Here is an 18,584-nt window from a genome sequence, read left to right as displayed (position 1 = left end):
CAGAAGAGGCAGTGGAATCAGGGATATCATTGCTGATGTGTGATGGATCTTGGCTGAAAGCAGAGAATATCAGAAAGATGCTCACCTGTGCTTTATTGACTACACAAGGCTTTTGATTGTGTGGATCATAACAAGCTATGGACAACATTGCGAAGTATGAGTATTCTGGAACCCTTAACTGTGCTCACGAGGAATCTGTACCTGGACCAAGAGGCAGTTGTTCGAACAGAACATGGGAACACTGAATGGTTTAAAATGAAAAAAAGGTGTGTGACAAGGTTGTATTCTTTCACCATACTTATTCAACCTGTATGCTGAGCAAATAATATGAGAAGCTCGGTTCTATGAAGAAAAAGGTGGCATCAGGATTGGAGGAAGACTCATTAACAACTTGCGATATGCAGATGATACAACCTTGCTTGCTGAGAGTGAACAGGACTTTAAAGATGTATTGATGAAGATTAAAGAACATAGCCTTCAGTATGGATTACATCTTAAAGATGTAAAGAAAACAAAAATCCTCACCACTGGACCAATAAACAGCCTTCTTATCAATGGAGAAAAGATTGAATTTGTCAAGGACTTCATTCTTTTTGGATCAACTATCAGCTCTCATGGAAGCAGCAGTCAAGGAATCAAATGACGTATTGCATTAGGCAAATCTGCTGCACAGGAACTTCTTAAGGTGTTGAAGAGCAAAGATGTACCTGACCCAAACTATGGTATTTTCAATGACCTCATATGCATGTGAAAGCTCGACAGTAAATAAGGAAGACCATGGAGGAATTGATGCTTTGGAATTATGGTGTTAGAGGAGAATATTGAGTGTGCCATGGGCTGCCAGAAGAACCAGTAGATCCATTTTGGAAGAGGTGCATCCAGAGTACTTCTTGGAGGCCAAGATGACAACACATCATCTCTTACACTTCGGACATATTTTCAGGAGGGACCAGTCGCTGGAGAAGGATATCATGATTGGTAAGGTCAGAGAAAAAGAGGAAGACTCCCAATGAGATAGATTGGCCAAGTGGCAGAATCAATGGTCAAGTGTGGCAACAGTAGTGAGGTTGGCCAAGGAGTGGGCAGTGTTTCTTTCTGCTGTGCATAAGGTTACTATGGGTTGGTCCCAACTCGATGGCACCTAACAGCAACAACAACAACAAATCTATCAAGATGAGTTTAAAAGTATTTCCTCTGAAATTATTTAGTATAATTTGTTGCTTTTCATAGTAATCAATTCATTAACTCAGTAGTTTAACATACACATAGCACAGAAAATACAGTGAGTTCAAATGTTTATAAAACTCTGATGGAAGAATAAATAAATTAAGTTATATTTATTGAATTTACAGAAAACACTATTGTAGTATTTTACTTGTGTTTCTTCGATACATACTTCCTTGCTGACTACAAGGACTTGCCCAATTAGATTTCTACTGAAGAATTACATAAAACATCACTTCTTAATGATCATATATCTCTATTTATATTTAAGTAGCAGAAGCAAGTATCAGCTTGAAATACCCAAAACATGTTGGCTGAAGCAATTCTGAATTTCATCAAGTTACATTCTTCTGTGCCTTTTGACTTGGTGAATCTGGACCACATGAATTTATTAACAGTTGCAGAAAAATCAGGATTAATCATTTGTTTCAGGAAGTGGCTAATTCTCCTGTTGAAGCATTTTTTCTACTTTCTTCTCCCAGTTTTCATCTCTTTTCTCAGAGTCTGCTACCACTTCATATTCTTTCAGTTCCTCTTTTAACTCTTTTTCCCAGTCTTCAAGTAATCTTCAAGTAAAGTTGTCACCTGTCGATTTTTGTCAAGCACGAGCTGCTCCATTGCTTTCCTCAGATCCTCCTGATAGAGGTTACAGGTGTCAAAGACATCAGAAGTGAACTCAGAGACACCTGGACTAGTTGAAATCTCTTCCTATTCCTCCAGAAGTTTAAGTTGAGTATTGATTACAACAGGTAGCATTTTAGGCCGTACTGCCTCTTTTAGCTGTAGGTCACCCGCTGGCCGGTTCCTTCTCATCTCCTTTTCAGCTGCCTGCTGCTGGGTGGCCTGATCACTCAGCTGAGTCAACTGCTTGATCAGGGAGACATGGTAAAAGTGGTTGTTGTTGTTGTTGTTAGGTGCCATCGAGTTGGTACCTACTCACAGCGACCATAGGCACAAAAGAATGAAACACTGCCTAGTCCTGGGCCAACCTCACTACTGTTGCCACACTTGAGTCCATCGATGCTGCCACTTGGACAATCCATATCATTGGGGGTCTTCTCCTATTTCTCCGACGTTCCATCTTACCAAACATGATATCCTTCTTCAGTGAATGGTCCCTCCTGACAATATGTCTGAAGGATGAGTGATGAAGTTTGGCAATCTTGGCCTCCAAGGAACACTCTGGCTGCACTTCTAAAATGGATCTATTGGCTCTTTTGGCAGCCCATGACACTTTCAGTATTCGCCTCGAACACCATAATTCTTCTATGGTCTTCCTTATTTACTGTCCAACTTTCACATACATATGAGGTTATTGAAAATACCATGGCTTGGGTCAGGCGCACCTTAGTCCTCAAGCTGACATCTCTGCTCTTCAATACTTTAAAAAGTTCCTGTGCAGCAGATTTGCCCAATGCAATATGTCATCTGATCTCTTGACTGCTGCTTCCACGAGTGTTGATAGTTGATCCAAGAAGAATGAAGTCCTTGACAACTTCAATCTTTTTCCGTTGATAAGAATGTTGTTTATTGGTCCAGTGGTGAGGATTTTTGTTTTCTTGACATTGAGATGTAATCCATACCAAAGGCTGAGCTCTATGATATTCATCAGGAAATATTTTAAGTCCTGTTCACTTTCAGCAAGCAAGGTTGTATCATCTGCATATCGCAGGTTGTTAATGAGTCTTCCTCCAATCCTGATAGCACCTTTTTCATCATAAAACCCAGTTTCTCAGATTATATGCTCAGCATACAGATTGAATAAAGTATGGTGAAAGAATATAATCTTGTCATACACCTTACTAAATTTTAAACTATTCAGTGTACCAATGTTCTGTTCCAACAACTGCTTCTTGGTCCAGGTACAGATTCCTTATGAACACAATTAAATGTTTTGGAATACTTCTCAATGTTGTCCATAGCTTGTCATTATCCACACAATCAAAAGCTTTTGCATAGTCAATAAAGCACAGGTAAACAGCTTTCTAATATTCTCTGCTTTCAGCCAAGATCCATTGGACATCAGCAGTGATATCCCTCATTCCACTGCCTCTTCCGAATCCAGCTTGAACCTCTGGAAGTTTTCTGTCAAAGTATGTGTGCAGCCATTTCAGTATTACCTTGAGTAAAACTTTATTCTCATGAGATATCAAAGAGATTGTCTGATGATTTTCGCATTCCGTTAGGATACCACTCTTTGGCATGGCCACAAATACATATCTCTTCCAATCAGGCAGCCAGTAGTTGTCTTCCAAATTTCTTGGCCTTCTGTGCTGTCTCACTTTCTTGAAATATTTCAGTTTTTATTCCATCAGTTCATGTTGCCTTGTTCTTTGACAATTCCTTCAATGAACCATGGTCTTCCTCCCTAAGTATCATTGACTCTTGATCATATGCTACCTCTTGAAACAGCTGAACATTAACCATTTCTTTTTGTACAGTGACTCTGTGCATTCCTTCCCTATTCTCTTGATGCTTTCTGCATCATTCAATAATTTTCCCAGAATATCTTTCAATAGTGAAAGTTGATGCTTGAATTTTTTCTTCAGTTCCCCCGCTTTAGAAATGCTGAGCATGTTCTTCCATTTTAGTTTTCTGATTCCAGATCTTTGCACATTTTCTTGTAGTATTTGGCTTTATCTTCTCGATCTGATCTTCCAAATTTTATGTTCAGCTCTTGGACCTCCTCATTTCTTCCATTTGCTTTAGCATCTCTACACTGGAGAGCAAGTTTCAATGTCTCTTCTGACACCCATTTTGACCTTTCCCTTCTTTCTTGTCTTCTCAATGACTTCTTGCTTTCTTCATGTATGACGTTCTTCATGTCATTCCACAACTTGTCTGGTCTTCAGTCTTTAGTGTTTATTGTATCAAATCTATTCTTCAGATGATCCCTAAATTCTGGTGGATATATTCAAGGTAATATTTTGGCTCTCCTGGACTTGTTTTCATTTTCTTCAGCTTCATTTTGAATTTGCATATGAATAATTGATGGTCTTTTCCACAGTCTGCCCCGATCTTATTTTCACTGATGATATGAAGCTTTTCTATCATCTCTTTCTGCAGATGTAGTCAATTTGATTTTTATGTTTTCCATCTGGCGAGGTCCATGTGTATAGTCGTCACTTATGCTGGCTAGAGAAGATATTTGAAGTGAACAAACCATTGGTTTTGCATAATTCTATCATGCGTTCTCCAGCATCATTTCTATCACCAAGACCATATTTTCCAACTACTCATATTTCCTTTTTGCTCCCAACTTTTGCATTCCAATCACCAGTAATGAGCAATACATTTTGATTGAATGTGTGATCAATTTCAGATTGAAGAAGTTGGTAGATTTCTTCTATTTCAACCTAATTTACTTAAGTGTTTGGTGCCTAAATTTGATTAATAGTTGTACTAACTGGGCTTCCCTGTAGGCACATGGATATTATCCTATCACAAACAGTGTTGTACCTCATGACTGACCTGGATATGTTCTTTTTGACAATGAATGCAACACCATTCCTCTTCAATTTGTCATTTCCGGCATAGTAAACCATGTGGTCATTAGATTCAAAATGGCCAATACCAGTCCATTTCATCTCACTAATGCCTAAGATAATGATGTTTGTGTGTTCGTTTCATTTTTGACAACTTCCAATTTTCCCAGATTTATACTTGTACATTCTGTGTTCCAATTTTCAATGGATATTTACAGTTGTTTCTCTTCATTTTGAGTTGTGTCCCATCAGAAGGTCCCGAGTGCTTTTCTCTCATGGGCTTTAATTTACTCTATTGGCGTCATTTCGTTCAACTCTATTTAGTGGAGGCAGCTTTCCCACAGTGTCATTTTAGTGCCTTCCAACTTGAGGGACTCATTTTCCGGCGCTATGTTTGACAGTTTTTCTCTGTTATTCATAAGGTTTTCAGTGACTAAATATTTGGAAGTTGTTTGTTACTCCTTCTTACTAGTCTGTCTTCGTCTGTCATCTGGAAGTTCATCTGAAATATGTACACCATGGGAGACCCTTCTGGTATTTAAAATACTGGTGGCATAACTTTCAGTATAACAACTACCACATTAGACAAAAAGACAGACGAGTGTTTGATAATAAAAGTAGTTCCTCAGAAACACTTCTTCCAACACAAGTTTCAGAACCAGGGCAAATCTCATCCTACTCATCAGCTTGTCTTCTCAGAACATGAACAGGGTTACTGGGTACATCTGATCAAAGTAAAAATTGAACTGCACAGAAACTGGGAGATCCCGCAGGTAATTCCTCTTGTCAGCTGTTCAGGCCAAGATTTGATGTTGATTTGTTTCGTCATTATTACCATCAACCCTTGGAGGCACTGCTTCTTCTACTTTTTTGTATGTTGCACCTGAACAAATTTTTCTGTTCCTTTTGGCAATCGCCTACGATTACCTTATAAATGATGTCATCTATTTCCCTTCGTCTACTTATTTCTTTATTGTTTGTACTGTTTTTTCACAGATTCACTTATCCTTTTTGTAGCTTCCATTGCAAACAAAGTTAAAGAGATAGTGGTCGAGGCCTTTGTCCTGGTGGAAAAGGGGTTCTTGGTCCCCCCACTTGTTGCATCTCCTGCTCTGTAGACTCTGCCACAACCTCCCAGCACTACTCAGGTGGTGCGTTTCCCTCAGTCTGCCTGTCTCCCTTTGAGGGCACACTGTCTGCCACCGGCTGTTTAAAGCCAAACCAACTGCTCTAACCTTGCAGTTAGAACTGGAATGCAAAAATTTGAATCATCCAGAGACTATTAAATTAAAACTGGGATAATCATCAACCAGTATATTTTATTGCTACTTCAATTTCAAGATTAATAATAGAACTATCATGTAAGAAGAATACCATAAGCACTAAACTTTTGACTGAAAGATCAGAGGTTCAAATCTAGTAGCCCATATTCAGAAAACCTATACAGAATCCCATTGAGTCAGAATTGACTGCATAGCACTAACAACAAAGACAGCATCATACAAGATGTTATATTTATATAAATATGTACTTAATTTGTTTATCCAAATAAAAATAAATTATTAATAAAGCCCAGAACCATATTCACTGTAATCAAGTAGATTCTGACTCATAGGGATCTTTGTAGGGTTTCAGAAAATACAAACCTTTAGAGAAGCAGAAAGCCTCCCCAGTCTCCTTCAAAGCTCCCGATGGAGTCAAACTACTGATCTTGCAGTCCAACATATGGTCCATTATATATCAATGGCTCCTTAAAGTATTAATAGTTATGTGAAACTGCTACATTTTTATATGGATGCTTGTATATCTAATATCATAAATCACTTATTTCCAGGTTAAAATAATTGCATTATTAACTAATGCGAGATTTGTCTATTTCAATTTAAAAACTATATTTTATTAAATATGCCTAGAAATGTTTTTCATTTTCTCTTGAAAGAGTCTATTCTATACTAAAAATTTTAGTTGCTTTCTAGACCATTATTATCACTTTGAAGAAAAGTGATAATGGTCAAAATGTTCTCTATTAAAATTAAATATCATTACTGTTTATTTGAAATCATAGATAATTATTCTACATTGAATCCAATGATGGTTAACTATCTAGTCTTATCTTCATTCCACAGAAAGAATATTTATTAAATCTCAAAAAATTCAGAAAAAGAAAATTGTACATGAGTGTATCTTGGCAGCACACTATATAATTTAGTTAAACATTTGGACTGTTGTAGTATCAGGACTTATCAGTGAGTTCATGCTTTCAATAGTGGTGCCTGTTTGCAGGGTCCTTGTTATAATGCTTAACAAAGCAGAAAAATAGGAGAGTTCATGATTTAAACTACTCATCCTTATCTTATGTCTACATTATTTTCTTTATCTGGATTCCCCCTTAATTGTATGTTTTGTTTTGTTTCTTTAATTCCATGGTAATCTTTTCTTGTGTCACTTTTGCCTTTTTAATATTTTTCTTAAAATCGGAAATTCTAGAGATAATATTTACCTCAAATATTTTATTTTCCAATGATATGATCACTGTTCTTTTAAATTTCATATATAAATTAACTTTACAATATCTTTAAATGCAAATTAGGTATGTTCTGGAGTCCAGGTGTGGCACTGTAGAATAAGCACTAGATGCTAATCACAAAGTTGATGGTTCAAACCCACCAGCCACTCCTTAAACATCATTACAGGGTAGCTCTTTACAAATTGGAACAGACTCAATAGCACTTAACAAGAGCAACACGTTTTGCTCTAATTTTTTTTTTTTCTTTCTGTTTCTTTAAGAATGAACTTAACTCAAGTTCTTAAAATAACATTCTGTTAGATAAAAATTTGCAAGGGACACATTTCTGTACAAATTTTCTCATACATGACAATTTTTAATCCTAATGAGCAATTCAAGATTTTGATACAAATTATAACATTACCATTTATGAAGTGGGTCAATTTATAATCCATCATTTAATCCACCATAGCATATAAGCACATATCTTACACTTTGTATAAATTAAAATTGGCATTTTAATTTTATGTTTCCAAATTTGTTAAGAAACGTAAGAATACATTTTTTTCTGTTTGCATTCCTTTACATATAAATTGAATGAATAGTTTTCTTATATACTTTTTATTGCATTCTTTTTCCACTGCTCTCCATAGGTTTTCATTGACAAAATATTCGGAAGTAGTTCGTCTCATCATCTTCCTAGTGTGTCTTCATTTGGAAGCTTATCTGAAACCAGTCCACTGTGGTTGACTCTGCTGGTATTTGAAATATTGGTGACATAACTTCCAGAATCATAGGAACACACAAGCCACCACAGTATGACAAACTGACAAACAAGTGGTGAAAATTCCAAATAGTTAGTCACTGAGAACTTTATAAGTAGCAGTGGAACATTGCCAGCACCAGATTATTTAATATTGAAACATGATTATGAGCACAAGAATATTGTTAGAAGATAAACCCCTCAAATTGGAAGGCACTCAAAATGCTGCTGGGGAATAGCTGCCTCCTCAAAGTAGAGTTGACCATGATGACATGAATGGAATAAAATCCTCCACACCTTCATTTGCTTATGGAGCACAACTCAAAATGAAGAGAAACAGCTGTGAAAATACATTAATAATCAGAACACGTAATATACAAAGTATGAATTTAGGAAAATTGGAAATGTCAAAAATGAAGTGGAGCATATAAGCATTCATATTTCAGGCATTGGTGGCGATGTTGTTAAGTGCGTTTGAATCGGTTCCAACCTATAGCAGCCCTCTATAGGTTCCTGAGGAGCAGCTGGTGAGCTTGAACTGTCGATCTTGTGGGTCAAACTGACTTTGCAGTCCAGCAGCACTCAAGGCATTAGTGAGCTGAATTTGACTGGTATTGGCCATTTTGAATCTGACAATCACATAGTTGCTATGCCAAGAATAACAAATTGAAGAGGAATGATGTCACATTCATCACCAAAAAGAACATATCAAGATCTGTTATGAGACACAATGCTGTCTGTGATAGGATAATATCCATCCTGGTGTGGCGCTGTGGGTTAATACTCCAGACTGCAAAGCTGTTTGAGCTGCAAGGTAGGTGGTTCAAGCTCACCAGCTGCTCCTCAGAAACCCTATACAGGGTCGCTATCTGTCGGAACTGACTTGACAGCACTTAACAACAACAACAAGGAAGACCAGTTGATACCACTATTATTCACATGTATGCACCAACCACTAAAGCCAGTGAAGGTGAAATTGAAGAGTGCTATCAACTTCTCCCATTTGAAATTGAACAAACATGCAATCAAGATATAGTTACCATACTTTTGTAACAAAAAAGGGAGAATAGTTAATCTTACAGATCAGAAACAGAGGACCCTAGGACAATCAAGGGAAAAGAGCATTAATGGAATGTGGAACCCTATCAAGAGAAGTAGTGACACCAGAGATAGAGGCAGTGATGAGGACATGGAGAGAGAGAGACAGCAGCTGAGGACTCTAGACTCATGGAGAGAGAAAAGCTGTGTGTGAGCTTGCGGATAGAAGGCAGGCTTTCAGAATGTGCCCCTTGGTTGTTTAAATTATTATATATTCCAGAGTGTTTTTTTGTACACCCTCCCTTTAAAAAACACAACACAACACAACAAAACACCAAAAACATAGAGGGAATAGAAGCAAATACTGTTGAATGATAATGCATGGAGGAGATTATAATCATTGCAATGAAGTGATGGTATAAAATGATGGTCTCCCATGTAAACTATCACTCAATTAACAATGAAAACTTAAAAATAAAAATATGTATTGATCATTACTGGTGATTGAAATACAAAAGTTAGAAACAAGAAGAAGGATCAAGAGTTGGAAAATATGGCCTTGGTGATAGAAGCAATGCTAGAGATCACAGGATAGAATTTTGCAAGAACAATGATATCTTCATTGCAAATACCTTTTTAAAATAACATACAAGATGACTATATACAAGGACTTCACCAAATGGAGCACACAAAAATCAAATTGACTACATCTATAGAAACAACCAATGGAAAAGCTTCATATCATCAGCTAAAACAAGGTCAGGGGAAGACTGTGAAATTGACCATCAACTGCTCATAGGAAAATTTAGGCTGAAGGTGAAGAAAATTAAAATAAGTACACAAGAGCCAAAATATGACCTGGAGTATATTCCAACTAAATTTAGAGATCAGCTCAAGAAGAAATTTGATTCATTAGACACTAAAGACCAAAGTCCAGAAGAGTTGTAGGATGGCATCAAGAACATCATACAGGAAGAAAGCAAAAGGTCAATGAGAAGACAAGAGAGAAGGAAAAAACTAAGATGGATGTCAGAAGAGACTCTGAAACTTGCTTTCCAGCACAGAGATGCAAAAGCAAGTGAAAGAAGTGAGGAGGTAAAAGAGCTAAACTGAAAATTTCAAAGATCAAGTCTAGAAGACAAAGTCAAAATTTATAGTAAAATGTGCAAAGACCTGGAGTTAGAAAATCAAAATAGAAGAACACAGTCAGCATTTATCAAACTAAAAGAAGTGGGGGGGAATATTCAAACCTCTATGGGCAAAATACTGAATGATGAAGAAAGCATCAAAAGAAGATGGAAGGAATACACAGAGTAACTGTACCAAAAATAAATGGTTAATGCTCAAACATTTCACAAGGTAGCATGTGATAAAGAGCCAATGATCCAGAAGGAAGAAGTCCAAGGTTCATTAAAGTCATTGGCAAAGAATAAGGCACCATGAATTGATGGAATACAAATTGAAATCGTTCAAGAATGTGAGGCAGCACTTGAGGCACTCACTCATCTCTGCCAAGAAATCTGGAAGACATTCTGGAAAAGATCCATATTTGTTCCCAATACAAAGAGAGGTGACTCAACAGAATGTGGAAATCATCAGACAATATATTGATATCCCATGCGAGTAAAGTTTTACTAAAGAATACGGAAATAACTGCAATCATACATTTAGAGAGAACTTCAAGAGGTTCAAGCTGGTTTCAGAGGAGGACGTGAAACAAAGGATATCTTTGCTGACATCAGATGGAATTTAGCTGAAAGGAGAGAATACCAGAAAGATGTTCACGTGGGCTTTATGTACTAAGCAAAGGCTTTCAATTGTGTGGATCATGATAAGCTATGGACAACAGTGTGAAGCATGAGTATTCTGAATACTTAATTGTGCTCATGAGGAACCTGTACGTAGACCAAGAGTTAGTTGTTCTAACAGAACAGAACTCTTAAGATGTAAAGGCTATACTGGGTACTTATGGGAAGTTATGAACTATATATAAATTTATGTCCATTCTGCATTCATTTATATATGTTCTAAAGATACCTTAATTTCTTAAGAATATTTTATTTTATTAATATGATGTGCTTGAAAAAATCGTATTTGTATTACAATAGATCATTGTTTTAACAGTAGTAGTCAGGGAAAAATGTATGTTATTATTGGCCATCTTTCAGATTAACCACATATTAATGTAAAACCTTTGCTACTTGAAACTATATCTTTCTCCAATGAATTAAGATCATAGCGGTAACTGGAAGCAAAATGTGCACAGACAATATAATAGTAAAGCTTCATTACAAATAAAAATATTCTGAGAATATTTGTAACCTGAGTTGTGTCTTGAGACAATACAAATAAATCAGAACTTTCCAATATAAAACATTATTTATGACAACATTAACAGTATTAACAACTGTTTCTTATAAGTAAAATATTTATTTTATTTCTTGTCCTCCTAGACTGCACTGTAAACCCTTGAGAAGTGTTTACATATTTTTACTTTGTAAAGTACCTACACAAGTATATTAGCATAGAATTGGTTCTCAATGATTGTTTCCTGAATTATTTAATAGCATATGTGAGTGAGTATGAAAATGGGCAGGGGTAATGAAAAGGTTGAGAACTTATTTGATAATATCTATTTTTACCTTTCTGTGCATTAGAGATTCATTTCCCCTACATTAGAGGATATATTAGGAGTCTTGGTGGTATAGTGGATTAAGAGTGACTGCTAATCTGTGGTTCTAACTCAACTGCTGTTAAATAGGGAAAGGTTAGGCAGTCTGTTTATGTAAAGATTTACAACATAAAAAAACATATAGAGCAGTTTTATTCTATTTTATAGAGTCATTAAGGAGTCCTGCTGTGGCACTGTAGGATAAACACTGGACTGCTAACTACAAGGTTGGCAGTTCAAACTCATCAGCTGCTCCTTTGAAACCAAACCAATACAGGGTCTCTTTGTGTTGGAACTTACATGATGGCACATCCTGGTGTGGTTCTATGAGATAATGCACTACACTGAAAAGTTGGTTTGAACCACAATGTCAGTGGTTCAAGCTCACCAGTTGCTCCTCGGAAACCCTATACCAGTTGCTATGTGGGTCAGATCCGACTCAATGGCATTTAACAATAACAACAATGTGTCAGAACTGACATCATGGCACTTAGCAACAATATAGTCATTAAGGGTCAGAATCTACTTGATAGTAGTGGGTGTATGGGTGGTGATTAGTGTAAGTGAGTTGTGAAACAGTGTGGGCATTTAGAAAAACACATGATGGGAAATAAACTATGAAGACACCAACTGATTAATGGGCAAGGTTGAAATTGGGGTAGTCGCTGGAGAAGGATGTTATGCTGGGTAAGATGGAAGGTCAGAGAAAAAGAGGAAGACTCCCAACGAGATGAATCAGCCAGGTGGCATCATTGATGGCATCAAGTGTGGCAGCAGTAGTGAAGTTGGCTCAGGACCGGACATTGTTTCGTTCTGCTGTGCATGGGGTCGCTATGAGTCAGTTCTGACTCGATGGCACCTGACAACAACAACAACAACTCTGTGTGGACAACTGATTTATACTATTTTTCTTTTTTAATCTTGGCAATTTAGGTACAAAGGTGAGGAAGAAAAAGAAAAACAAAACAGAATTTGATTCTAATTTGGGATTTTACTGTGAGGACTGTCTTGAGCTGTAGTGACTTCTTAACCAACTATGCATTCTCAGAAAGTTCTAATACAGTATTGCAATACCTTGAATTTGCTTCCTCTTCTTTCTAAACTTATTTCCTTCCCCTATCTCCTGCTACAATGAATCCATGCTTCCAATAAGTTGCAAGCCATATTGAGAGTCAGTTTTCTAAGTGATATGTTGTCAAATAAACATTGCTCATTTGCATATGACAGCACTCTTTTTTTCTAACACTGTTACTTTATCTTGACAAAATTACAATACTGGTAAATGTCAGCTCTGATTACCCTATATTTTCCCTTGTATTGTTGGTGATATTTGGGTAAATACATTAAACAAATTTAATTTGTATTATGTTGTTGTTATTATGTGCCATCGAGTCAGTTCCTACTCATAGTGACCCTGTACAGGGTTTCCAAAAGCCTCATCTTTCTCCAGCATATCAGCTGGTAGGTTCAAACTGCTGACCATGAGATTAGCAGCCTGATTCATAACCACTACACTACCAGAGCTCCTCAATTTGGATTATATGTAATAATAAATATATGTCTTGGAACTTCATTAGGGTTTACAACTCCTGCCTTTGCATGTGTTACTGCAACGTTGTTGTAAGTAGGTGTTATAGAATCAGTGCCAATGTATAGCAGCTCAATGTACAACAAAAGGAAACAGTATCTGGTTCTGTACCTTTTCTCACAATTACTGTTACATTTGAGCCCATTGTTGCTGCCACTGTGACAATCCATCTCATTGGAGGTCTTCCTCTTTTTCAGTGACCCTCCACTTGATGCCTTCTCCAGGCATTGGTCTCTGCTGATAATATGTACAAAGTGTGAGAGATGAAGTCTTGCCATCCTGGCTTCTAATTAACATTTCCCATTGTACTTCTTCTAAAACAGATTTGTTTGTTTGGGCAGTCCATGTTACTTTCAATATTTTTCTGCAACATTGCAATTCAAATATATCAACTCTTCTACAATCTTTCTTATTTATTGCCAGCATTTTCACATGCATATGAGGTTATTGGAAATAAACTGATCCAGCTGTGAGTTTTGTTTTCTTTGCATTGAGGTGCAACTCATACTGAAGGTTGTTCTCTTTGATATTCATCTGTAAGTATGTTAACTCCTCTCAGCTTGCAGCAGCACACCACCACCACCACCACCACCACCACCACTAGCTTGCAGCAAGCAAACTTTTATCATGTGCGTTTTACAGACTGATAATGAATCTTCCTTAGATTCTGAAGTCATGCTGTTCTTCATATAAACACCTTCTCATTTTATTTATTCAGCATAAAGTTTGAATAGTTATGGTGAAAGGACACAACCCTGCACACACCTTTCCTGATTTTAAACCATTCATTATTCCCTTGTGCTGCTTGCCTATCGGTTTATATGCAGGTTCCTCATGAGCACAATTAAGTGTTCTGATATTCCCATTCTTTGCAACATTATTTGTAGTTTGTCTTAATCTACACAATTGAAAACCTTTGCACAGTCAATAAAGCACATGTAAACATCTGCCAAGCATTCTTTACTACAAGTCAAGATCTGCCTAACCACAGCAAGGATGTACCTAGTTCCAAATCTTCTAAAACCAGCTTGAATTTGTGGCAGTTCCCTTTCAATGTACTGTTTCAATCACTTTTGAATTATCTTTAGAAAATTTTTATTTGCATTTGATATTAATGATATTGTTCAATGATTTACACATTTGACCTCTCTTTGTAATGAACAAAAATATGTATCTCTTCCAACCGTTTGACCAGGCAGCTGTCTTGCAGATTTCCTGCTGCATCTGTGCTGTACCAGTTTGTTGAAGTATTTCCATTTGTTTTCCATCAATTCCTGGAGACCTTTTTTCAACAATGCCTTCAGTATAAGTAAGTAGTACTTCCTTCTTTCAGGTTACTGATCACATGCTACCTCTTGGAATGTTTTAACATAAACCATTTATTTTTGGCATGATGACACTGTGTATAGTTTCCATCATCTTTTGGTATTTTCTGCATCATTCAATATTTTGCATATAGAATCCTTCTATATTGCAACCTATGGCTTGAGTTTTGTCTTCAGCTCTTTCAGCTTGAGAAATACTGGTCCTATCTAAATCCTGCACTCAGCATTCTACCATTCTACACACAAATCAATACTAAATCCCACCCTAATTACTCTAAAGAATAGTGCTTCAACAACTCTTTTTACTTCCTACAGTATTATGATCTTTTATTTTCATAATTCTACAGAATTTTTTCCATCAGCCTACAAACATTTTGTGTATCTCATTTTATTTAAAAATAATACATACAAAATCCCACTAATTTGACATCCCCTTACTCTATAAATATAATCCTGTTATTTTTCTCTTTGGAAAATTAAATTCTGAAGTACAGTCTAAAGTCACTAAGTCTCATCCATCTTCTTTCATTTTCTATCATATAATTCCAAACCAACAAAATAAAATAAAATAAACCACTGCCAGTGAGTCTATTCTAAACCATCACAATTCCATGTGTTACAGAGTAGAACTGAGCTCCAGAGGGCTATCTTGGTTGTAATCTTTATGGAAGATATCCAAGTCTTTCTTCCATAGTATTCTTTGATGGGAATCCCAATTTGCAGTAATGAGAAAACATCTCAGACAACGTCCCAATTTGCAGTAATGAGAAAACTGTTTGCTCCACTCAGGTACCTTGAATGCATTCTAGTAATATGTGAAATCTTATTATTAAACATAAACAGATCTTGACTAAATAAATTATGTAAGCTGCTATATTCAATAAACAATATGTCATCTTCTTTTTGACATATTGGCTACAACTAATTGTTACATAGTCAACACAGACACACACACACACACGCACACACACACACACATACAGTGGTTAGATACATTAAGCATTGAACTGCAATCACAAGGTTCATTTTATTAGCCTCTCAGCCACTCTGCAGGACAAAGATGAGGGCTTTTAAATAAATCTATGTGGGAGAAGAAAGCTTCATCTTTCTCCTGCACAGTGACACTTCACAACACACAAAATAGATAAATGGATATATATATATATATATATATATGAATAGAGATAGAGATGTTGTTGTTGTGTGCAATAGAGTGGTTTCTGACTTATAGCAACACTGTATAGTGTTTCTGAGGAACAATTGGTGAGTGTGAATTGTCAACCTTGTAGTTAGCCATCCTGATCTTATACTACATTGCCACAGCAGGACTCATATAGATAGAGATAAAGATAAAGAAATATATTGGTTGGTTGTATGCCATGGAATTGGTTCCAACTCTTAACGACCCTGTGTAGGGTTACCAAGGCTGTAAATCTTTACGGGAGCATAAAGCTTCATCTTTCTCCCCTGGAATGGCTGGTAGTTTTGAACCGCTGACCTTGACGCTAGCAGCCTAACTTGTAACAATTTCATGATCAGAGCTTATTTATGGAAATATAGATTCACATAAATGGATGAAAGGTAGGACAGATAGATATAAAAATATCTGTTGCTGTTAAGTGCCGTTGAATAGGTTCTGACTCATAGCAACCCTATATCAGGATTTCAAAGAGTGTCTGGTGAGTTTGAACCAATGACCTTGTGATTCAAATCAGCCTTTTGGTCTACAGCTTTATCCCACAGTACCACACTAGGACTCCAATATATAAAGATAGATGCATATGTAGATACATAGATAGATGATAGAAGTTATTGTTAGGTTCCATCAAGTCCATGATAACTCATAGGGACACTATGCACAATAGAATGAAACAATGCCTGGCCCTATGTCATCCTCAGAATTGCTATTATGTTTCAGCCCATTATTTCTTTCACTGAGTCAATCCATGTCATCAAGGGCTTCCACTTTTTCACTGATCCTATGGGTTGGAACAGACATGACAGTACTTAACAACAACAACATGCTTTACCAAATAGCATGTTCTTCTGCAGGGCTTGGTCACTCCTGAGAAGATGTCCAAAGAATGAGAGAGATTATGTTTAGAATCCCTCACTTCTAAGGATAATTCTGACTGTACGTCTTCTAAAAGCTTTAATTTGTTCTTCTGGCAATCCATGGTATTTTCAGTCTTCTTTGCCAAGATATATTGGTTCTTCTGAGCTCTTCCTTATTCACTGTCTGCCTTTAAAATGCATATGAGACAATAGAAAATGTCAAGACTTGGGTCAGGTTAAATTTAATCTTCAAACTGGTATTTTTGCTGTTTCTCACTTTAAGAATCTTTTGTAGCAGAGTTGTTAAATGAAGTAAGTCTTTCGATTTCTTGTCTACTACTTCCATGAGTGTTATTTGTGGACACAAGCAAAATTCAGTCTTTTGACTATTTCAGTCTTCTCTCAGTTCATTATGATGCTATTTTTGGTCCAGTATGAGGATTGTCTTTTTCTTTACAATTCGTATTGAAGCCCATGGTCTTTGATCTTCATCAGTAAGAATTTCAACTTCTCTTTGCTTACACCAAACAAGGTAGTGTCATCTGCATATTGCAGGCTATTACTGAGTCTTCCCCCAATCTTTATGCTTCATTCTGTTTCATAAAATGCAGTATCTTAGATTATTTGCTCAGCATATAGATTGAATAAGTGTGGTTAAACCTAATACAAACCTTTTCTGATTTTCAGCCATTCAATATTCCCTTTTTCTAGTCTAGCGATTACTTCTTGGTCTACTTGTTGTTGTTAAGTGCCATCAAGTTGGATCTGACCCACAGCAACCCTATACAGGGTTTCCAAGGAGCGACTGGTGAGATTGAACTGCCGACCTTACAGTTCAAACGACTTTGCAGTCTGGCACATTACCCCACAGAGCCACACCAGGACTCCTCTTGGTCTACTTATAGATTCTTTAAAAGCACAGTTAAATGTGGAATAGACATTCTTTGCAATGTTATCCATAGTTTGTTATGAACCACACAGTCTAACGCCTTTTCATAGTCAATAAAGCACAAGTAAATATTTTATTGGCATTATCTGCTCTTAGTCAGGATCCATCTGATATGAACCATAATAACCCATTTCACATCCTGTTCTGATTCCAGCTTGGATTTCTGGCAGTTCCTTTTCATGTATTGCTACAACTACTGCTAAATTATCATCAGCAAAATTTTACTGCATGTGATACTTACAACACTTTTGATGCTTTCTGCACTTCGGTTAGTCACTTTTCTGTGAAATGGATATAGATATGGACATTTTCCAATTGGATGGCCAGGTAGCTCTCTTCCAAATTTGTTAACATAGATGAAAGAGCATCTCCAGCAGTGCATCAGTTTTTTTTAAACATTTTAATGTGTAATTTATAAATTCCTGGAGCCATGTTCTCCACCATTGCTTAAGTACTGTTTGGACTTCTTCCTCCAGTACCATCATTTCTTAATCAAACCTCTTGAAATGTTTGAGCATTAATCAGTTGCTTTTGTATAGTGTATACCTTGCATCTTTATTTTTTAATATATCATTCAATATTTTGTCTAAAATCCTTAAATATTGCAACCCAAGTTTTGATTTTTTTTTTTTTTTTTTTGTATTTTTCAGTTCTTTCAGTTTGAGAAATTCTTCTCTCTTGGTTTTCTAACTCCAGGTATTTTCACATTTCATTAAAATACTTGAATTTGTCTTCTCAAATTGCCCTTTGAAATGTTTGGTCCAGTTCTGTTACATCCTCCTTCCTTTCAGTTGCTTTTGCTTCTCCAAACTTAGGAACAAATTTCAGACCCTTTAGATAACCATTTTGAACTTTTCTTCCTTTCCTGCCTTTTTAATGACCTTTTGCTTTCTCCACGGATGATAGTTATATATAGGGTCGCTATGGGTCGGAACCGACTCGATGGCACTTAACAACAACAACAACAACTATATATATAT

The 18,584-nt window shown here is 36.5% G+C and overlaps 1 pseudogene; it reads right to left on the bottom strand.

The window, feature by feature from the left end:
* Nucleotides 1-1,663: 1,663 nt before the first annotated feature.
* LOC102830509 overlaps nucleotides 1,664-18,584 on the bottom strand; it is a 19,475-nt pseudogene continuing 2,554 nt past the window's right edge.

The sequence above is a fragment of the Chrysochloris asiatica genome, unplaced genomic scaffold (genome assembly GCF_000296735.1).
Source record: "Chrysochloris asiatica unplaced genomic scaffold, ChrAsi1.0 scaffold00153, whole genome shotgun sequence".
NCBI classification, from domain to species: Eukaryota; Metazoa; Chordata; class Mammalia; order Afrosoricida; family Chrysochloridae; genus Chrysochloris; species Chrysochloris asiatica.
Note: the sequence above shows the minus strand (reverse complement) of the source record. Positions and strands in the feature narration are given on the sequence as shown.